Raw genomic sequence first — 23,925 nt, 5'->3', positions numbered from 1 at the left:
CAGGACAATACAGGACTACTCAAACATGCATGAATCAATCAAAACGCAACTCTTAGAAAGCTAAAGAGGAGACATTAAGCAAAATAGGTTTTAGCTTTCTACCTTGTTATAATGTTGTTCCCTCATCAAAAACACGGCTGAAGAGTTTTTAGATGTCGTTTCAGGAATTAAGTGATCTCTCCAGTGCTCTGTTTGAACTCACAACTTCACAAACCTGATGCAATGTGCAATAGTTTCTTTATCGGACTCGGTAAACTGACTCTGGTCTCTCCGAATGTCTCTCCCCACTCTCTAGCCTGTCAAAAATGAATACTGTTACAATTTTTGGCAATCTAACTGTAAATCTTTGGTGTCCTAGAAGTTGGAGGTGAGCATTTAAGGAATTACATGTTGCATTTCATTTCAAAGTCCATACATATTTTTGATGATTTTTAAATAGAATTTGTTACTGTCACATTGATAGATGCAATGCTGCTAATTTGTCTTTTCAAAATGCTCCACTGTAGCCGAACAGATGTCGCCAAAATCCAAATCCAAGTTTTCTTTGCGAAACTGAACAGCCTGATTCTGAAAACGATTTCCATAATTCATACATTATTTAAAGCCCCACTTTGACGCATTTCAGTCAATATGTGGAGCATTTTAGTTGTTTCAGATGATTTAGTGGGAGCATGGTGGGTTTCCTTTGGACATTCCAGTATTCCCCATCTATCCAAAATATCCACTATATATGTTAAATCCTCCAGCTAAGGTAGTCCTGACCAAGACTAGCTCAAGATCAGCCTCCGCAGCACTGCGGTGCCCTCTGCTCCTGACATATTAAACTCGATGGCGTTAAGGATTAAGGATGGGTCAAAGGCAGAGGACAATAACGTTTACTTTAACCTTAACCTTGACTGCTCAAAAATACCTTGAAAAACATGCCTTTTTATTGTGTGTGGGCTCACTTCTCCACACATCTGACTGGTGACATAATGTCTATAGTTGATATATGAAATACCAAGCCAAAGGTGCTAAAAGCATTTAAAAAGCCAGACTCCTATTTTCAGCAGTATATTTGACCGAGTGGAAATGCCAGTGTGTCCATTACTCTGGGGAGTGCAGCTAAAATGTCACTTTCTCGCGACAGCTGATCGTCGGGGCTAGCAGTCATTTCATCGGCCTGACTCATGCTTGTTTGTTTTCAAACGCCACAGAAATGAGCCAAAATTCCAAGGCTGTTTACACTAAAACTCTCCCTCAAGACACGCCTCTTTTACACACAAAATACCACAGCTTTTTGTGCATGAATCCAGACGTCATGGTGAAAGGGCGAAACCGTGACACTTCCCAAATGCGAGTCTGATAAATGTATTTGTTTTATTGTCAGGGGTTTTCACTTAAAGCCACCTTCTGTAAGTTTATTTTTTCATTAGTAGATGGCAGATGTGAAACCTGTCCTCTGGTTTGGCTGTCAAACATCAGGGCTCTCTCAGACCAAACACCAGGGACTGTGAGTGGGGACTGTGTAGTCTCAGTCCAGATCATCTTCTGAAGGGTCTAGACTGACCTGACCTAAAACTACAAATTGACACAAACATGTTCAACAGGAACTGTGGGTTGAAGTCGGGTCAGAGCTGCTCATATGTTTGAATTGAGCCTTGCCTCTCTCTCGCACTCCTTTGAAGATCCTTGAAAAAAGTAATTAGTTATATTTACTCTTTACTTCTCTCTCAAAGTAATTGGATTTCTGTGTGATGAAAGTAACTAATTATCAGATAACGTTACTATTTGATTAGTTAAAATCCTAATCCTTGTCCTGCAAATCACCAAATGGACCCAGAACCAGTGTTATAAGTTATTCTCTTCCACAGAGCTCAATAGCACAGACTCAACACAGACTCACACAGTCAGTAAAGTCATAACAGTTCAGGGCAAACTACTGTCCCCTTTACACTGTAGACTGTGGCCAAACAGCATTTACCAAATGCACAGATATGAGAACATTACAAACATGTGCACACCACATGACAGTGCTGATACATTTGTAAAATCAGAGGTGAACCGCCAAACAGATATTAGATTAGCTGTACTTACCATAAGTAGTGTGAGCAGAGGGTTGTGTCCACACACACATCACTGACATCTTTTTAGCGATCTGTAAACTCCAGACACACGTGTCCTAGTTGTCTGTTTGTTTGTCTATCACAAAGAGTCACCAAATAAAGATGTATATCCATAAAATCCACAAAAATGTGCATATTTCCACATGCAACTGTGAATATTCGCCCACCCGTCAACGCTAAACCAATGAAATCCCAGCAAAGTCTTTATGGCCGCCTGGTGTTGCTTCTGATTCGTCACCTTTACAGTCAATCTCTGTTTTAGCCAACCACTCTAGCCTCTAATCCCTCGTCTCAATCTTGTTTACATCCCAAAACAAAGGAAAAACTTCACGGCTCCTCTGAAAGACACAAGAGAGCTGAGTCTGATCTGTCATCGGTGCTGAGACTCACAGTAAAATAATGAGCCCCATTACACTGACAGTAACTATAACAGTGTTACAGCAGAGGAGAGAGTCATTAGTTAGATTACTCGTTACCGGTAAAAATAATTAGTTATACTTAAACACTGTTATTCCCAGAACTGGTTTTAATGCAAACATGTACTGTTATGAAGAACCTTTAACATTCCCCTTCCATTTAAAGCCAACTATGGACAGGTGTTTGATTGATTAGGAAAACACTGGAGGCTGTAGCAGTGTCACTAAGTCATTAAAATAAATATGTACAATGTTTATATTGTTAAAAAATACCTTGGAATAAATGAATTCTTACTGCAGGCTTGCCTCTCCAGAGATCTGACCTATAACTTGGCACAGTGTCTCCTTGGAGATAAATCCTTTTAATGTCATACTGTGTATTCCAGACAATATAATAACATCTCCTATACACCAGAAAAGTTGCATAGTGTATCTTTGATAAAAAATACCACAGCTTTATACCGACAAATCCAAGCGTTGTGGTGAACAGAGGATATTTTGGTAGATTCCAGTGCTCCCGAAAGCTCAGAGTATCACGTGAATGACTCTTGACTCTTCCCCAAAGTCTGGAAATCTGTTTATTTTATTGTCAACGGTTGCCACATAAACCACTTGCCCAGATGTAACCTTGATTGACTATGGCTGATTTGGAACTTTTAGCATGAAGCTGAGTCCACTAAATATAATATCAGTTATTGCCAGTTGGAGTCTGTTTAGCTCCTGGCACTGCAGCCTACAGTTTTTTCTAAACTCGTTCTGATTTTCAGGCCTGGCACTCCCTCTGACCGTCTCGCTGTCTGGATGTGATACTCCAAAATAGGGCCCTGGCATCAGGAGCTTCTGGCTGATTAAAGCAGTTTTCTCGCACATTTGAATAAACCCATGATTTGAGTGAACGATGCAGAGGGGGGATCGACTGTTTGATCATAGGAGACATTATTTTTTATTCACTTTCAAACGTTTAAGGATAACTTTGCGCCGGTATTTTCATATGATTACTTCAGTTTTGAATATGACTGTCTTTTTTGTGCAAATGTCCCTTTGAAGTTACTGCTTGAAATTGTGTTGAACACAATGTGCTAGGCATAGGTTTCATGTATATATACTTTTTTCCCCCCATTTATTGGTGTAATATTTTTAAAACATGCCCTGAAAGCCCAACCTGCGCCATAACTGATAAGACCTGTTGATCAGAGATGTGAAATTGGTTATTCGTCTGCACACTGTAGGATATTCCGCCTGATTTAAAGCCTGAATTATTTCTCCACAAGTTCAGGGAGGCGTGGTCCGATTAGCACTTCTCATAAACGATTATTCATCGCAGCACCTCTCATGTCTGTGGTGAAGTGACAGCTCTTAAACTCTTACTCACAGAGTTTATGCAAACTTTTTCATTCATCACCACTACAATGACTCCCAACCTTAGACAAATGATCAATGCAAAATGTCCTTCTGTCTGTGCTCTGCACACTTTGTGTCACGTCTTAAAATGGTGGATGATTTTAAAATCCTCTAGTGTGATGCTGGACTCCCAGATGAATGAAGGATTACACCAATCTGTAAGCAAGAAAGAATAAAAATGATTAAGTGATTCAAGATGATGAGTCATTGGTGGTGGTTGGAAGGGCCCATGGCACAGTTTGGCAGCCTTGCTTCCATCACTCCACCCTTGGACAGCTGTGTCTACACAAGTAAATCATCAAAACTGACTGTGAATATAAAATGTACGAGAAGTGTAATGTGACAGAATAAAAGACTGACATTAGATTAAACCGTAACTTTTATATTTTATATCACTGCAGGAGCTTGAGTTTTGATTTATCTGCTGTACAAGGTGACATTCTCCCATAGACAGTTTTGCACCTATTTTACTCTGTCAGTACACATATTTGACATCTGGACTTGTGAGCTCTGCATGGTGCACACAGCATACTCCTCTCTCTGTCTGCTGTTAGCTTGTTTGTGAATAATGCTGTAGTTTTGCAGTGAGTGTGTGAGGGCAGTTTGCTCTGCAGGGGCTGAGCAGACAGACCAGAGCTGCTCTAACCTGTTAAATAGACATTGTGAGAGATTCACCAGTACAGCATTATGATTTGGGATCTTTTCAACATTTCTCTGTGCAGAAGAAAACCAAAATTTGATGATATTTCAAGCCCCATTCACATACAGTTCCCAGAAAATTGCAGCAGTGACCCCCATTCACACAAGCACCAGCCTCAGAATATTGCCGGATCTGTTTTGCTCACACTTAACCTGGCATTTTTCTCTCTGCATTCGCACACAGAGCAACACACTGCCGCATTTAAACTGAATGAAAATTGGTGAGTTTCAGATGACATTGCAACTTTCTATAGGCCAAACATATTTAATACAAATGGGGGGTAGCTGAAATTAATGTTTTGTATTTTTTTGTGAATTTGCCTTTTGGATATTTCTTGGCAAAGTACAATGTCATCAATAAGAAAAAAATAAACAAACAAAAAACATCTGAGAGTATGACATTATTGCATTATAGAATCTGAAAACTACCAACCATAACCCGCTCTCCACTCCTCCCCTCATTCACGCGTGTTTCATTACGAGGCCCTTTTGCTGAAATTTTCCAGATTTTTTATGTCAAACGTGGAAATCGTGTGCAATCCATAAAAACTTAGATTCTGAGCATTTCTACCATCAAATTGTGTACTTATATTAGTATAGTATGTCAAATTTAATACTGAAAATTAAAAGGCCTGCAAAATATAATCTATTAATTTTATTTTTGTAATATCTAACACAGAAGCTCTCAGTAGGGTCACCTTTTTTCATTCAATCGTCACATTGTTTGCTAAGAACTGTGAGAAACCAAGACAGTTGTTTCTGTGTCATGTTGCAATATCACAGTCATAGAAAGGACTAAGTGGGTGGGGCTAAAAGTTCGAACTAAAACACATCCCTGACTCATGGTTTGAAATCCGCTGCAGGTCCTTTTAAGAGTGATTTGATTTGAGTAAAATTAGATTATTGTCTTACAAGAGCATCATTCACGTCCAAGGTTCTAGTCTCAACATTGTAAGTAGCCAAATACCATAAACCAAAGATGTAGAATTGGATAAGTAAAGATTAAAACCGGAACAAACTTGGTAACAGCTTGGAGAAGCTCAGGTATATGAAATAAAGAGGTGTTATTCGACAGATAAACACAGACTGCAGAAAATCAATAAAGGGTTGCCACACTTTCTAAAGTAAATAGTTTATCCGCTGACAGGGATCTTATTCTCTCCAAATGCAATCCAAATGCAAAAAGTATTGGCTAGGTCCTAAAGCCACATTTTAGCACTTGAAACTGACATGTACTGACTGGTCATTTCTTTGCTACGAGAAGACAATAAGGCAAAGTTAAAGCAAGTTTATGCAGCACAATTTGTTCGCAAAGTAATTTAAAATGCTTTGCAGAATAGAAAATGCAGTAAAATCACAATACAAACAAATAATACCCATACTAGAATTTCAATTATATGCACAGCTAAACTAGACCGAACATCTTCAGGAACGCTGTTCCAATAACAGATGTTTTGGGCTGATGCCAAATTAGCACTCCTGAAGACGATTACTACTTTATTTTCAAACGGTTTGCAGTGATCCAAAGTTATACCTTACTTACCTTATGCATTCTGACCACGTTAATTATTCACTGGGATGAGTTCATAAGCTCTTTTCCCAACTTTCAAAGACCAATACAGAGTTTCGCAAGTACATTAAAGCTAGCAATGTGTACTTTCTAATTAGATGCATCTCAAGACCTGTTTAGAATATATCAGTACTGATTCAAGACAAAATCTGCTCAAATACATTGAAAAAAACACGATTACAGGGTCTCTAAGAAGCGACGTTTATCCAATCATAAAACTGTTCTTTGGACCTTACTCACTTGTCCTGGTTGAAATCCATATTGGCTGGACTTTACTTGGTTTGTCGTTAGCATTGTCACTATCCTAAAATTTCAAACTCAATTTCGATACTAAGGAATAAACTCGATACTCAATACAGATTCCGATACCACCATAATAATAATTTTAAAAAGCACTCTTTATTTAGACAGTAGAATATGATTTTCAGCATTAAATTGTAGTACTTTCTTTTATATTACCTCATGGTGTTATATCTAGGTCTTCTCTCAGTCCTCCAGGTAGGTTCCATAGTGGTACATGGACGTATACTAGTCTGTGTGGTCTTATACTTGCTATAGACTGTGACTTTTTTTTTTTTGTATCAGTACCTGCTCAAATGAGTGTTTATTAGTATCTGATTTTTGATACTTTTGACAACCCTATCTGTTGTACGAAAATCTAGTCTGGAGAATGGATACTTCACCTTTGGACAGTGGCAACAGAAAGCAGCATTTTAGTCGTTCTTGTTTGGCTCAGGCAGAGTGCACATGGATGTTGTCAGTCAGTAGATGAAAACACTTGACCGCTCTCAGAAAAGGATCCAGTGCTTTTCAATGGGCCTAGTGGTAACTCACACTATCATTTGGCTCTGATCCGCCACAGTAGCTCCCCACATCAATGGAAGACAGTTTGACAAAAGCGGCTCTTCAATAGTGATTCCAGTAAAACGATACATCACAAGTGTACTTACAGTCTGCTGAAGAGCAATGTCGTGTTTTGTATTCTTTTGTTTCAAAGTTTGAAATGGAGAAAAATGGAAAATAATGCTGAATAAGTTTGAATGTGTCATCTTGATTGTTTTGAATTAAGGATCTCACCCAAGTAAAGCTTTGTACAAGTCGTGCAGAGGAACAGAAAAGGATTAGTCAGTACTGGAAAAGCGACCACACTGGGCTCGTGTCACGATAACCTGGCTAAAAGCTCATTTAGGCACAGAAAAAACCCTAGCAAAAACTTCCTTGGGAGACTTTGACAAAGGTAACTGCAAATATATAGACGGACATAGCTAAATAGTTAGATAATTTATCATCCTAAAGGAAAGTTTAGCTGCAGCAACATACTGTGCTTCTCAGATCCCTTTGTCAGTGCAGCATAGCAGGAAGTCTGGTCAGGTCGGGTCAGCATGTTCCGTGTCAGGGCTATTTGAGGAGAGTAACACTCCTCTGAACAAAAGTGTTCCTTCTCTGTGTCCTGCGGCCTGGGCTTCTCCACAGTGTCCAGAGAGAGCCAAGTGAACTCTAGACACACAACAGGAAAGCCTCTCCTAAGCCTCACTCTGACTCCACTCTGCTGTTTCAGTTGATGATTAGATGGGAAATTCCAATGAAGTGTTTCCTCTGGGAGCTCTTCTACCATATTTGGTATAAAAAGTGACATTTGGTGCAAGCATGTAGCATCTCAGTAGTTTATATCTAGCTCCTTTGCTAGCCTCTTGCATGGTCTCCGTGGATACAGGAAAAACAAACTGCTTATTTCACACAATCCAACAGTCTCTTATTTTTTTTTCCTTTCAACTGCACATGCTGCACTTCTTTGTTGGTTAAATTCCCATGATATGATGTTGCAAACTGAGCTCAAAAAACAAAAAGTTTCAAAAACTGCTCAGTATGTCAGTCATGTAGTCTCAAGAGCAGCCAACCAAGGAAGTGGGCATAGCTGTCATTCGGCTCCAACTCACTTTCTATTGAAAAATGGTGACCCCTCTCTCTGTAACTGCTGCTGCCACACTCATCATTCCGACCTGAACATGATCCTGGTGTTTTGTTCATCAATCAGTCTCCTTTCCCCAATGCCATTAGCATTAGCAGAAGGTTTTATTGGCAGCATTGCTAAGAGCTTTGTATTACCTTCAACAACCTCACTTCCGATTGGCTGAATGGTTACTATGACACACACTCAAGATTCCAAATATGGAACTCTGCTCTAAATTATCCGCTATAACTGTTAGCCTCTATTGTCTTATTTTTTTGGAGCCAAATGCTATGGGTGACGTCACGTTCGCCTGGTCCACGTCTTTGTACAGTCTATGATCTAAACTTTTACCTCTTGTAGAAATTGTCTGTGTAATCCCTCAGTCATCCAGGTAGGATCCATAACAAGTTTCTTCAGTTCTTATAGAAATTCCTTATTACCATATTATTGAATGTGTGTGATTATGCTTATCTGCAAAACCCCAAATCTCTCTATATATCTCCAAATTAGGCCATTTACAGTCACTGCATTCCACCTCGTTCCCTAAAACCACCCCAATATTTCTCTTTAATGACATACAAACACTCTCTACGACAATAGACCCCATCTTATTCCTGCAGAACAGCTCTCATTTGGCCTGCAAACTATAAATCCTGTCATTCTGTCAATCGCCGCCTTCGATCCCGCCACAATAAAAGCTTCAGACGAATGCAAAGAGCACGACGAGGCATATCAGGCGCCCGGGTTGTAATGCATGGGGATCAGTGCGCTTTGTGATCTATTGATTCCACATTAAAGGTGGCGCTCGGTGGAGTAGCCATTATTCAGGAGTGACCGTTTCGATGAGCTAAACAAGGTCAGAGCAGGGACAGGGTGTCAAAGAAGAACCAGAGGAGATGAATGAGCAGAGAACAGTGATGTCAAAACACATTAGACCTAAGCCTGTAAGTGAATTATCATCAGAGGCTGTTTAACATCTGAATGGCTGCACTCGTGACCGAGGGTAAGTGGTCATCATCAAGTGTGATTATGCATCTTATTGAGTGCTGCATTAAAGCATAGTGATTAGATGCATGAAGTATTAGGAATTACAATGGAAGTCCACAGAGCCCAGAGTTAAAAAGCAAAACGTGAAAGTTGAAGTTCAAGAGTATATGTTCATTTAACCGTCTTCTAGTGACTATTTGAGAACAAAAACTAACAAACAAAAGCGGGAGCAACCTTGAAACTAAACGTAATTCAAATAAGTACTTTTGGCACCACTGGTTATGTGGTTTATACAGAAAAAAAACAACAAAATGTATAGAGATGCATTTTTTGTAGGTTTATTTCCATGTGTGCAGGCAAACAAACAAGCTTACATGCTGCTTTTCCAGCCGACTGGTAAAAACAATAGGCATCCCACAGAAAAGGAAAGGTACTAAGGTGGTAAACTAAAATATCAAACAACTTGTCCATCATGTCCACTGTTTTTGTAATTAAGAAAAAAAAATCTACAATTGTCAGTAAAATCCTGATTTGATTTGAACATGTTTACCTCACATCCTCATCATGTTTATGAAAATACAATCTCTACATATCCTTCGTTTAAAGGCTTTATGGTTGGTGATTATGTTCTTTAAGCATTATGCGGTTGTCAAAAATATTGGCGTTCACTCCGCCTAATGGAGATTATACCACTGACTTCTAGACGGCTTTATTGAATTCAACTTTCTAAGCCAAAAATTATGAGCTACTTATGAACGTGCAATGGAATGACTGCTTATACTGTTAATAAATCAAATCAAAATCAAAGTAGTTGATCAAAGTTTCCCTTTGATCAAGTCATCTCAACTTTGGTAATATTGCCTGCTTTTTTTTTTTTTTTTTTTTTTTTTTAATATATTGTCAAGCAAAACTTAGGAAGTGTCCCTCTGTGTTTTTAAAATCTATATCATAGTTATGTCATTGTCCCGTCCAGTAAAGGCTAAAAACCGCTACAACTGTTGGTCATCGCTTTGATTTTTTATACTAAGTTCATACTTATCTCACTTGTCATCTTCTCTATAATGTATTTTATAGCAATATTTTCAATTTCGCCATTTCAAACTGTTGCTGTATGACCTGTGAACTGCACTCAGCAGCGATATCATTCTGATTGTGTGGTGAGCGGTTATGTAACTAAGTCAGATGTCTACTACTGACTACTACTGAACTCCATTTAGTCTTAGAATACTCCGATGAAAAAGACTCTTTTAAACTCGCAGAACACTACATAAAAGAGGGCACGCACATTTATTTTTCAGAATAAAACAGTCGAAGTTCATGGTCTGCAGTGAGCGCTCCATCACCCGTCACTCAAACACACTCAGATGAATAATAAATGCTGTAGCCTCCACCATATTCGATTCTGTCAGAGGAAACACGTCAGGATCTGTGCATCTCAACATGCTTCCCACCAGTTCAAATATTAAACGGAAAACCAGGATTTTATTGAATGTTTTATGGAATCGATAAAAAGCAGCACATAAGGAAAAGGCGGGAAATCCATATCTGTGCATCTACAGGCACATGTTAACTGGGTAACATGGTTTGGTGGAGCAGTTTGTCGATGCAAGAGGTAAAGGATGATTGTGCCAAAAAAATGTATGTCTTAAGTTTGCTTTAAACTGGGAACCGAATGATTTCTTAACTTTTTTAAATTAGAGATGGAAGATATATTGAAAAATAAATTATATCACAATTCTTGGTTTGAAGATGTGCAAAATTAGAATATCGAGAATATAATCTAAATGGTAAATTGTCACATTTTTATGTAGCTTTTTTCCACCTTCAAGGCACTCAAAGCACTTTACATCGAGGAATCACTGACACATTCACACATTCATACAGCAGTGTACACAGACACTGGGGGCAAGGTAATATTTCTGTACATCTGGTGGTTCATATTATGGTTCATTCATGTTTTGTGCAAAACTTAAACCTCAACCAACACATTTACAGGGACATTTTGGCACAGTCCTGATGCATTGTTAAAATGTTGTCTATTGTTATCGAGATGTTACTTTCTGTTTGAATACAGGAGTGCTTTGGACCCTGCTCACAGGGAATAATTTCTCCAATACGTTTTTGGTTGATTCAAGCACAGCTGGTCCCAGACTATACATGTTGCACCGGAAAAAATAGTCTTGACTGACCAGACTAATCTTAACTTTAAAAAAAAAGTGAAGTGAAAGTGTCACATACTTAGTAAAAAGCATTTATGAAAATAGATAGAGATAGTAGAGATCGACCAATATGTTTTTTTTTCATGACCATTGCTGATACCGAAATCCAGAGAAACCAATGGCAGATTAGCTCTGCCAATATTCTTAGCCAGATTTAGATTATTTTCCCTAAATCCTAATTTACTACAAACTCATCCACAACCCTGTTTTACTACAAACTGGATAAGAGAGTGGTGTAGTCACATTTATTTATGTAGACATACATTTTTAATTTTGAAAAGAATTTGGATGAGCCCATTTTCTGCCATTCCATCTGGACAAAATGTTTTTTACTTTGCAATTCCCCTCACTCCCTCAAACTCAACACAGGTCCACAGTAGGTTTGTTACACAGATATACAAGAAAGTATTATGATTTAATGTTGAAAATCACTTCTGTTGTCTAAGAGAGTTTTTTATCCTCATCGTGGGATCAGAATCTGTATTGAGTATTGTGTCTATTCCTCAGTATTGAAATTGACTTTGAATATTTTTTATCGTGACAGCACTAGTCCACAGTTAATTCAGTACATTGTTAGAGTAAATAAAACTTCATCTTTTGCAGAATTTCCAGTTTGCCATGTCACAGTATTCTCGTTTCATCCCTAGACATGTGCACAGCAAAACTTAAAATAGAACAGATACAAAGCTCTATGGCAGCTATACCCCGTCCATAAATAATACAACGTGACTGGTTACAGTGGCGCACACAATAAACAAAGCGGACTAAAAACATCTTTGTATCAGATGTGCATCCTCGGCAGGGAGCAGCGTGATGACAGGACCAATCAGGCGCGAGTCTCTGCCTTTGCCAAGAGCCATATACAACAGGCTAGTGATATGAGCAACGCAGTCGAGCAACACGCTAAGGAAGTACTCTACTCCGAGGTGTGAACGCTAATCTCACTGTTGATTTATGCATCTGTGGGAACATGTGGCAGAGATATGTGTCCTTGGGCTGTTCAGGAAGGCAATGGGACGACTAGAAGCACTACAAGACTGCGGTGAATGTTAAAAGGGAGATATATTTGAAGTCTTTCTTTTTCTAAACCCAGTCTAGTTAGAACTGCACGCATTATTAAAGATGATACTAAAACTAGTATCGAAACTAGATCCTAAAAAAGTCACATTCACAGGAAAGAAATGAACTTTTCCTGAATAGCTTTAGAATTATCTCCATAGTGGGAATAGATATGTTTTGCGTCATATTGTGGAACATTACAGGTAAAGCAATAACATCTCCATGGTGACAAGCAAGTAGCCAGAAAAAATACACAGCCTCCCTTTAACAACCTTGAGAATTTTTCCACTGTTTAATTCAGAAATATCTCAAATGACCAGCAGAGGGCAGAAGACGACATATGTTATAGTTTTATATATATATTAAAAAAATATATGTATATGTAATTTGACTTTTTAAAGCTTTTACCAATGCGTTTATAAACTGTAAACTCTTTCTTCCTTCATTCTGTTTTGACTACTGCTGTCCTCTGCTTCGTTTGGACCGCAGCAGCAGAACCATCAGCCTCTCCGTCTCTCTCTCTCCTCTTCTTCACCACCTCCAGTGTCTAAACTCTAAACGCCAATTCGCATCTCCCTCCACCTCATCACAAAACTATTCATTGAACCTCACTCATTTAATTCAACTCTTGTGGTTTAGTTGAATTTGTATTTTGTATTGTGAAGCGGACAAGCATCGATTTTCATTTCAAACATCACACCGGCTACAATCTGACACTGGCCTTGGATCAGCTGCTATAGACTGGTTTACAGAACGTCCCTGCACCTGATTTCCCATGTGTTTGAACAAAATATATCTTGCCTCAGTACAGATATAATGTATAAGTTAAGTGAGGACTTTGGACCACTGCAAACTGTTTAAAATGAACTGTTTTTCACATTTTAAAGACAGGAAAACAAAGAGGAAGAAGACAGCATTTATATTTCAAGTCTCCAATAAATGCATAAGATGAAACCGTGTTGGCATCTGGGTTAAAGTTCCAGTATAATAGAGTTTCTGGCCTTTTCCATACATAGAAAGTTCTTGGTTCCGTCTGTGCAAAATGTTATTGGTGTAAATGTAATTGCCTTTCCGGGGAATGACAAATGCATTTCTTACAGCGTACACAAACCCGCTGTGTTTACAAAAATGACAGATTCCCCCATGATTTCTTTGTATTATTTTATCATTCTGTCGACAAACAACATATTTACAAATGACAGGAGACAGCAGGCAGAGATGGAATCTAAAAGCATTCTGCGGGTTTGGTTCAGCCCGGCCCCTGAGCAAGATACTTTGAACACCTAGTTTATGTACGTATTCTGTGGGACATGAGTTATGGGTGGTTATCGGAGGGGCTGATGGTGCAGATTGGCGGCCTCGTTTTGTCACTTCACCCCTGTGACGACAGAAGTAGCTTATCGCGACTACACCAGTGAATCAATGACGACGATGTGGTATTTTAGAGGTGGGTAATAGCCAATTGCATTTACTTGAGTAACTGGTCAAAAACACCTAAATCTAAATTTATGCTGCTTCCAGTGGCCTCTGTATTTTAAGTAGTTGGTGACATCATGCAAGACTTCCCTGATTACAGCAAGGTGCTTTTGATCACAAACACCTGGCTGCAGGGGCGGAGTTTGAAGTGTGGTTTCCTGTTAGACCAATCACTCTCTTCCCCTTGAATACGTTTATAGTATGAAATGATTTGAACATTTATGTTTCTTGCAGATATGACAAAGTTTTTTTTCTGTTCTTTGAAAATACCAGATTTCACATAATTTAATGTTTTGTCCTTCCAATTGCATTCTGCTACTTCAAATGAACCAGATGTTATGTCTAGACAGATACTATTAATAATGCATTGGATTTGTATATCACCTTCCCAAAATTGCACTTGCACTCCATACTTTATGCTAGTGGTGAATAGCTGCCACTGTAGCCACGGCCGCCCTGGGACAGACTGGTGGAAGCAAGGCTGTAATCGGCGCCTGCGACCACCACCAACACACACCACTTTCATAACAGACAAGGCAGGTGAAATGAAGTGATATCATTTAAAGAGGGAGTAGTAACATGACATATTTAGATCACCATGTCACTTTTTATTGTTCTAAAAGTTGTTGTGTGCAGTTTTGTCATAGGTTTTGCGTCATGCCTTTGTATATTTATGGAGAAATGTCGTGTGGAAGCATGGATGACGTTGGCTTGTGGGCGGAGCATTGGGCAGCTAACCTTAAGGAGGGTTTGAATAGGGTCCGGGCGAGATCGCTAAAATACTCAAACATGCATGGATGACATCTAAATCCTCTACAGGCATTTGTTGATGAGAGAACGACATTATAACAAGGTAGGAAGCTAAAAAATTCTTGCAAAATACCCCCTCTTTAAGATTGAATTAGTATTTACTGGTCTAATATACAACTTGGGTTACATTTAAAATAACTACTTATTTTGCTGTTCCTTCCATATATTGAACTAAAGCTGAGCAAGTCGCCAAGAGAAGGATTAATGCAAAATGCTGCTGGTTGTCCTAAATCGTCTCTTTGATGTATAGCCCTGTAATAGTAACTGACAGTTTCCATTATAAAGTGTTTGGAATGTTCTTTATATTCTGACACGCAGACAAAATATTGATTGGTGTTTGTAACAAGCCATTCAACGATCTACAAAAACTTACAAATTAGAACTACTCTAAGAAAAAACTCCCAACGGATCTTTAACCCCAGGAAGAGCCTTGCCGAGCGATGCTTTAACCGGGAGCTTTCTGGTTAATGAGTGAATGCCTTTACCAACTGCGCAACTGCCAGTCACAACTTACACAAAACCACTAATGAGACAGATCGCACTTCTAAAAATAGCTTATTTCTGCCATTAACGCGTCCATGCCACATCTGTGTGAATGGGGAAACGCAACACTTTCCCGTTTGAAAATCACAACATGACAACACGCGCGCGCCACACTCACTCAGAAGTGCTAATTTCCATGGCAGTTTATGCTAGCTGCTAACACATGACAGATGGAAGTATCCTAGGGCACCAATATTATTAGACAAGTTTATAGAACTAGCGTGCGGATACATTTACATTTAGTTGTACTTTTCAGGCTAGTTTTCTGATATCATACTTTTACTCGTACTTCTCAGCAATATGTTGAAGTAGGAGTACGTTTACTTGAGCAATAGTTTTGGTTACTTTTCCCGCTGTGAGTAAGTCTAGAAGTGACAAAAGCTTTATGTTCTTTATGTTAACAATGTGAAATGATTTGAACTTTTCTGTTTTTTGCATTTTTTGTGTCCAGACAGTAACAATTGCCCTTTCTTGAGTAGTAGTTTACTTAAGTAATTTCTTGGACGCTTTATTTATACTAAAGTATTGTCATTCTGAAGTAGCAGTACTCTTACTTGAATAAAATTTAATAATACTCCACCCAGAATTTAAATTTAATAGTACTCTGACTAAAAAAAAAACATTGGACAAGTTAAATTTCACATTTATCTTGTTTTGTTTGGAAAATAATGAATGGAAATCACAAGAAGCAGTAGAAACCTGACCTTGAGAATGCATTTACTCTTACTCCGCTGCATAATTCACCCATTGAAAGTCATGTAGCTCATTGGTATTACATAGATTCCTCTAAATCTAATGAGCCTCCAGTTTTCTCGCTGCATTTAAAATATACTGTGAAGTGCGAATATAGCATAGCACTGTAGATCTTGAATGAATTACATCACACTAGCAGGATATTCTTAAGGAACTGCAAGTACCCTGCGCTCTTACTCTTTTAAAAATATTACTGCAATGACAACTGCACCAGGTTGCCACATAGAGCAGTGCTGTGATGGTACATGAACTCTTTCAGGTGGTGCTTGGGCAGCTCTTCAGTTTGTGGGTTTGCCTAATTTGAAGTTCATTTTATCCACTTTTGTGTCCTCCTTTGCATGATTTCTTGTTTTGAACTACAATGGAAATGATGTACTCCATTCTTAGATCTGGTGGTACTTGAAGGCCAAATGTTTTCTTTGTTGGTACTTGGTGTGAAAAGTTTGAAAGCCACCAAGATAGAGGACAAATAAAAGTTTTTCTCATCCTCAGTAAAAATTCAGAACCTCCAGAATTCACTCACTGACACTGACACGACCTCTCCTGCAACAAGCCACCCTGTAGTCTTCCCTGTGGCTCTCCCTGCATGACCAGGCCGAGTGTGACTGAGTGAAACACACCATCCTGCTGCATTACTAACACAGAGGCTTTATATTTTCATGCACTGGCCATGGGGCTCTATTCCACACTACACCTTGCATTCTCTCTGAAAACCTTTGCCCTGTCAGTCACTTTTAACTCCGTCTAGCCTCATTCAAGTTCTGCCGGGTACCACAAAAGCGAAGCGGTCTGTCTGATCACTCTACAGTGGGCAGATCGCTAAAGTCTGCTTCAATCATCGGCTATTATAGGGCATAACCGGCTCAATTAACGGACTACTTAACCATGACAGGGTGAGGGACTCGGAGTCAGGATGCAGCGGATAAAATGCACACAACGCACAGCACTGGATCATGGCACAGCTCCAATGAAACAGACTCCACCACCAGCACACAATGAGCTATTTGAACATCTGTCAGCATATCCAGGTCTGACAGCACAAAACATCACATACATGCCTCACAAAGGACTTTAGAGCTTAACTGCTAACATTACACCATAGCACTTACTGCGTTGTTGTTGTTAGTCTTATTGATCTCTGTCTTGTCACAGAGTCGTAGAGCTGCTTTGCGCTCTCCCTGTTTAGTGGGACACTGCGTTTCTTCAACAAATACAATCTACAGTGAGCATCAGTGTGTCCTTTATTATTCTGTCTCAAACTTCCACTCGTCCATATGACCCTGTTAGCTCATATTCTAAAAGGCCAATCCCAGAGGATGCTAAGCTAGACTGACCTCCTCACATCTCTGAAGGGTCAATCTGGGGGCTGTGGTGCTGACCAGCTGCTGTCTAAAGGTCACACTGCCTTTAACACTTCTGTCCCCAAAAGAACAGACCACATCGACTATTCAACACTTACAATTAACCGCACTCTTTTTATTATTACAGAGCAATGACAGGAAAAGTGTTAACACGTACTAGCTTCTTTCTGTTATGTGTGATGAGTTCTGTGCCTTTGGGGATGAGCTGGGTATAACTAGAAACAGTGCTTGATTTGTAAATTCACATTTACAGGAACACTTGCAGAGTGAGTGAACAGGCAGGGGAATCAAGCCAAAGTAGTCACAGGAACGCGAAGCAAATCTATTTAAACAGCAGGACTCTATGTTAGACTTGTAATAATAACTGCACAATAATGTCCTATGTTCATAAAATGTTACACACTTGTCTAAAAGTACTCAGACTGGTGGATCAAAAAAAGTTTACAGGGGTTATTAACAAAAGACAAATACTGGATGCTGGGTGCTGGGTCGGAGGCTGAGGTGGTCTGTGGGTGTGAGTCTGGGTCTGAAGAAAACATGAAAAAACAAACTACCAGTAAAGTACTTGGAAAAATGCAAAGAGATGAAGTAGGCCAAGCAGTTACAATATCACAATGGATAAACTGAGGATCTGGTAGTAGTGGGTGAAAGAATGAGCCAAGTATTTGTCCTGCAGAGGTTGTAGCTGATTGGTAAAGGGCTGCAGGTGAGTAATGAGTGAAACCGTTAGTGAGGGTGGTGTCAGACTCTCCACCGAGCTCCAACAAGACGGACACTGGTGAATGGCCACAGCTCAGGAGATCACAAGGAAAAAACTGGATTTCTGACAGTTCCATCATTTTGACAATCTGGTAATTAGTGATTGTTATAGGCTTTATAATTGCTTAACCCTGTCTATGTTAACCAGAAAAAAACATACAAATCAACTCAAACTATTGTGTTGTCATAGAGTCTACTGCTCATGTCACAGGCTGTTCTTCTATGTAAGGGGATATGTACATCTGCTCTGTCCATTTGATGACACGGCTCTAACAGTCACAATGTAAGGTGTGTAAAGTGTACTTCTTCTGCACAAAGTGTTCCATTGTTTGGGTTGGGTCTTGAGTTATTTGATAAAGTGGGGTCCTGAGAGGAGCTGTGATTGTGGTGCTGAGATGGACCAGCCTGAGGGACATCCAGAACATCTCCTCGCAGGTCCAAAGCTCTATGTAACATGTCCCTGGTGCTTGTAGTGACTGAGGAAGTGGGTTGGACACAATGGTTCCACTTTGAGATAGTCGAGGTGGTTGGGGTTGTCGGTGCTGAGGTCTGACCAGGGCACTTGAGACGACATGAACAGCTATGAGGGCATCACCGGCAGCATCAGCAGAAGAAAAAATGTCTCCAACTCTGCTCCCAAACTGTAACTTTGTTTTGAAGCATGGATGATATCTAAAACCTCCTCAAGTATGTTTTTGATGAAGGAACAACATTATAACATGATAGAAAGCTCAAACAATGTATGATAGTAAAAACATACAACAGTTTTTGAGGAGGAAATTACATTATAAAATATTCATAAGCTCCAGTCGTTTCAAACATACAGCCACCTCCCCGCACTTGTCATGTCATGTGTCTTTATTACATTCACATAACCACAGAGGCGGACGACTCTCTCTCCTGTCGTCCTTTGACAACATCTTCTGACAACTCCACTCACAACTCCACTCACGCTGACTGATTTCTTCAATGAATCCTTCTAATCTTATCCAGAGTGCAGCGCCTCCTACGGACCGCTTTGGCTCAAAACCAAAGCTTTAATAAACAATGAGCCCTCTTTTGAAAAATGAATGAATTATTCAGCGCTCCCTTAGCTGTATTTTAGCCCTAACTGTATTTTTTTGTTAAATGATAGTGGGATTATTTTCAGTCATATACCATCAAGAGACAGATTCCATTGTTTTATTAATAGTGTTATGTTCTCATGGCAGCTGAAATAGGCCAAAGTGAATCATTAATGATTCTGTTAATGGCTGCTCCAGTGCTCTGAGCCTCTGGCATACATGTAATGTGTGCATATGTAATGGTATGGAATATGAGAATTTTAATTTGAGCACTTAAAGTCCTCATCATTATGGATTATTTAACGTTTGAAACCAATTTTGACACCTTAGGTATTTCTGTAACAATTATACGCCAGTAAGAGCACTATATAAACCTATGTTAACAATGGCTACAGAAAATGGGCAAAATTGCTATAAGTGGCTAAATACAACAAAGGCTTTGTTCATTGTCCTATTCAAATTAAATATAGCAACAATATAGGTAATAATCGCAATTCTGGAGTAAAAGAAACATTTTATTCTGTCAGCTGGAGTGAAGAAGTTTCTCTGCTCATCCAAGCTGCTTCTTCAGTTCTGATCAGATCACTGGTGAACACTGCCTTGAATGGAGGAGCTGACCACACTGGAACTAATACACCTGTTTGTTTTTGTTTGTTAGATTGATCTATTGAACTACACTAAGTGTGAGCTGTGCCTGAGCCATATTTTGCATAATCATTCAATGAGTGCTCTCACACTTATTAGCATTCTGGCTAGCACTATTGGTTTCCTTGTTTTGATTTAGGTCTGTGGATGGAGTATAAAAGAGATAAATTATGTCAGAGGCCCCCATTCCTGATCAAAGATGGACTGTCTTTTCTAACAGACTCTCCTCTCAAACTATTTATTTTCTTTGGCTGAAATCTGTACCTCACTTATCTTCAAAGTGGTTAGTGGCTCTGAGATGAAGATGTACAGCAGACTGGGGTCTCGAGGAGCCCTCACGATGGTATTAGTACAGCCACTCCATAAGAAAATGTACCAAAACTTTTCACACTTCATTTAGTTCAATAGACCTAGCTAACAAAAAAACAAAAAACTGTAAACAGGTGTGCTAGTTTCAGTGTAGTTAGCTCCTCCCTTCAGATAGCTATACGGGAGCATCATATCAACAAACTACTTCTTGGATGAGCAGCAAAATGTCTTCACTCTAAAACTTCTGGCAGCATTCTGAGTTTAATTGTATGTCACAAATTCAGACTCTATATTAAGTTATTGAGGTGTTGAGTCTTTTCACCATGACAGAACTGGATCTCAGCCCATATAACCAGAATAGACTTGAGGAGAGCTTAAAACAGCCTTTTCAAAACTTTTAACCATGTTACAGTTGTTTCCCCTCACTATTTACTCAACCAAATTGTATTTGGAGTGATCATGTATGTTTAAGTACTCTTTAATTGGTTATTTTTTAGATGACATTTTGCAAATTTTCTCTGCTACCAGTGCGCCCACTACTCTCTACTTACTTTGCTCTCCAATTTTATTTTCCTAATCTGTGATATGTGTAGGATTCAGTAGCATCACATAGTCATTTTGTACAAATGAAAAAAAAAATCTGCTACACGCTGTGATGCACCGCTTTCCATTGGAGATGCAGACTACTTCAGGGCTCTTTGTCCTTGTAACAAACAGCCAAGTTTGTTACTAGATTAATAGCACCTTTCACTATATGCACTTTAAATTGCACGTACACTTTAATAGCACACAGCACTTTAAACATTATTTGCACTGTAAAAAAAAAAAAAAGAATTGCACATAAGGATTTAAAAATGTTTATTTAATTTGTCTGCTTTTACCCAGTTTTAGATCTGGTGGCACAGTGGCATTTTAATTGAAGCTGCGTGTTCTGGAGGAGAAAGAGGACAAAATTAACAGCTAATTAATACATTGGATATGTGCAATATTAGTGCAATGTTTGTTTGAGAATGTTTTTAAGTGTTTGTGTGTTCTGTAATTTGTAGTGTTTTTAGTGAAAGTGTTTTAAAAATGTTTTAACTTACCACCTCCTTGTCCTTGTGTCCAGGTGTCAAAGAGGTCCCCAGGGAAACGAGCTCCCTTAAAAAGGGGGAGGTGTAGGGGAGACATGTTGGGCAGTTTTAAATGGTTTATGGGTTTTAAGTACATTTGGTGTTTGGTTTTAGGGTTTATGTATTTTAATATGTATAATGTTGATTTGGGTTATGGGTTTATGGGGTTTTATGGAGGTTTGAGTTTAAAGAGCTAAGGCGATTTTTTAAATACCCCTATTAATTAATAGTAGTATAGTCCAGTTAGAGGAACAGGATAAAAGGCGCCTGCAACCATCAAACCATGTTCTGCTGCTGGAGATGATGCTGCTCCTCTGACCTCCATTTGCACAAGGCACCTTGCACTTTGATAATTGATGGGAGAAAGAAATAAAAAAAAATTGTGGACCACACCCATGCTGCTGTCTTCTGTCGCACATCCTGCCGCTAATGGCCAGCCTACGTTACAGTCCTGATGACGTTTATGACGATGTCAGCTTACACTGGACACCACAGTGTTCTAACACACATGTCAGGGGACTTGTTTCTTTTACCAAGTCGTTTTAGATCAGTATTGAATAAATTATAACAGAATGATCGGGTGTCATAGATTATAACTATAGCAGACACAAGCACAATAGGCTTTAACAGCCTATAGTGATTGTACACACTGTATACCATTATGTTACAAAAATACACAGTACACACAGGACTTACTGAAATAGCTGTTTGGAGGTTGCCATGGAAACAAGAATAACAGATTTTTATGACTAACATGGGGATTGGAAGTTTGCACATTACCAGTGTGTATCTTATTCACAGTTTCAGCTTCCTGGTATTTTGAGGACTTTTTGTCATTCAAAAGATATTATATATATATATATATATATATATATATATATATATATATATATATATATATATATATATATATATCTTTTTTTTTTATCACTATGGTAACAGTCCTAATTTGACCATTTTGAGACCCAAAGATAGCAACAGAAACAAGATGGTTTGGAAAGTATTTCAGCACATGCAGAATTTTTCCTATTCATTGTCTGGAATTGTTCCCCAGTATGGCATTAAACAGTATCACCATGGAGACAACCACAAGGCCAAGTTACAGATCAGATCTGTGGAGAAGCAGAACTCCCACTTTCTGTAAGAATGCATCTCATTCAAGGTATTTTTAGCAATAAAAACACTTGTAATTGAATAAATGCAAGATAGATGTTTATTGCCATACTGGGGAACATTTTAAAGCAAAGCAAGAGTGTAACAGATACTTTGACCAAACTATGATAGTTTGGCTAGGACCAGAGGACCAGAGATGACTCGTAGAGAGAGTGGACAGAGACTGTACGTTTCATTCAAGTGGCACTATATAAAGTGGACAACAAGACAGACACTGGTGAATGGCCATTCAGGTGCAGTTTGATGTGGAGACAAGGCTTCAGATGCAGGCTTGAGGGTTATTCTATAGCTCATCATCAAGGATTGAGAAACTGGCCTGTATGGACAGACGACCGTGGGTCAATAAATGATCAGTGTGCAATCTAAGTTTAGGTAAAAATCAATTGGTAGAAAATCAGTAATATTACTAGCTGTATCATCAATAAATAATCATCACAATCTCAACTTCAGGTACAATATAGAGCAATACTAACTACGTGCAAGTCGAGGTGCATAAAAAATGGAACAGTGCCAGCCTCATAAAAAGTGCATATGTGTTGGAGCACAGAGTCCATTAGCATTCATAAATACTGAATAATTTGAAACTCACAACAGTGTCTATAATAAGATACAGGTTAAACAAAGACTTGACATAAGCTTTATTTGAATGAAAGACATTGGAAAAAACAGGTTTAAAACCCAATGCTAACTGCTTATTGAGAATGAATGGAGCCTGCTAGGCTATCGTTAGCATAACAAACAAACTCACCTACTCCCCTTTATATCTCAGAATCAAATTTCACTCCTGATGCAGCAAGGGCCTGATGACCGGTACCGGCTTCTCATGCTCCTCGCACTAGCCCTGCCACTACTGTGTGTTGTTGCTGGTTAATATTGGGCCCTGAGTGGACACAGCGAGTCACGTGAACAGGAGTGCCAAACTCGCAGGGGGAGAGTGGACTCAGCAGGGGACTCAGCAGAGGGGAGAGTGAGAGAGACAAATAACAGAGCAGGGAATCTCCATTTTTCACCCGGGTTACAATAGCATACAACACTAACATTTCTACAGAAGGGTCTGGACATACACTGTAGAAATATATGTCCTGACTCTTCTGTATTTGAACAGGACGTAGAAGGACTGACTGGTCAGGCAATATTTCCATGGTTGCTATGGTCATGGTATCTCTTGGGGCTGACTGGCTGGTACAAAGGAATGAATGAATGAATTTTATTTTGGTTGTTGACATTTTTTTGAAAAAAAACCCAAAACAAAACAAAAAACCCCCGAATATTTTCTTCATTGATTGCAACCAAAAAAGGATTGTGCTGAAGCTTATGTAAGCTTATTCTGGTACACAGCAGTTTTTAAACCAGCTAGCTCTGAAATGCTACACACTTTTTATACCAATGCAACAGGCTTTCTACACCAAATATGGCAGAAGATGTTACATGTCCCGTCTCGACCAAAACAATAGAGCAGAGTGAGGCTTAGAAGAGACTTTCCTGTTGTGTCTCCCAGAGTTCACATGACTCC

At 39.1% G+C, this 23,925-nt stretch overlaps 1 protein-coding gene across 2 annotated transcripts in view; it reads left to right on the top strand.

Annotated features, from left to right (window-relative positions):
• tspan4a (tetraspanin 4a) overlaps nucleotides 1-23,925 on the top strand; it is a 406,837-nt gene that overhangs the window by 116,954 nt on the left and 265,958 nt on the right. The window lies entirely within an intron of this gene.

This window comes from Periophthalmus magnuspinnatus, chromosome 3 (assembly GCF_009829125.3).
Source record: "Periophthalmus magnuspinnatus isolate fPerMag1 chromosome 3, fPerMag1.2.pri, whole genome shotgun sequence".
Classification (NCBI taxonomy): domain Eukaryota; kingdom Metazoa; phylum Chordata; class Actinopteri; order Gobiiformes; family Gobiidae; genus Periophthalmus; species Periophthalmus magnuspinnatus.
This window is presented reverse-complemented; position numbering and strand designations above follow the sequence as displayed.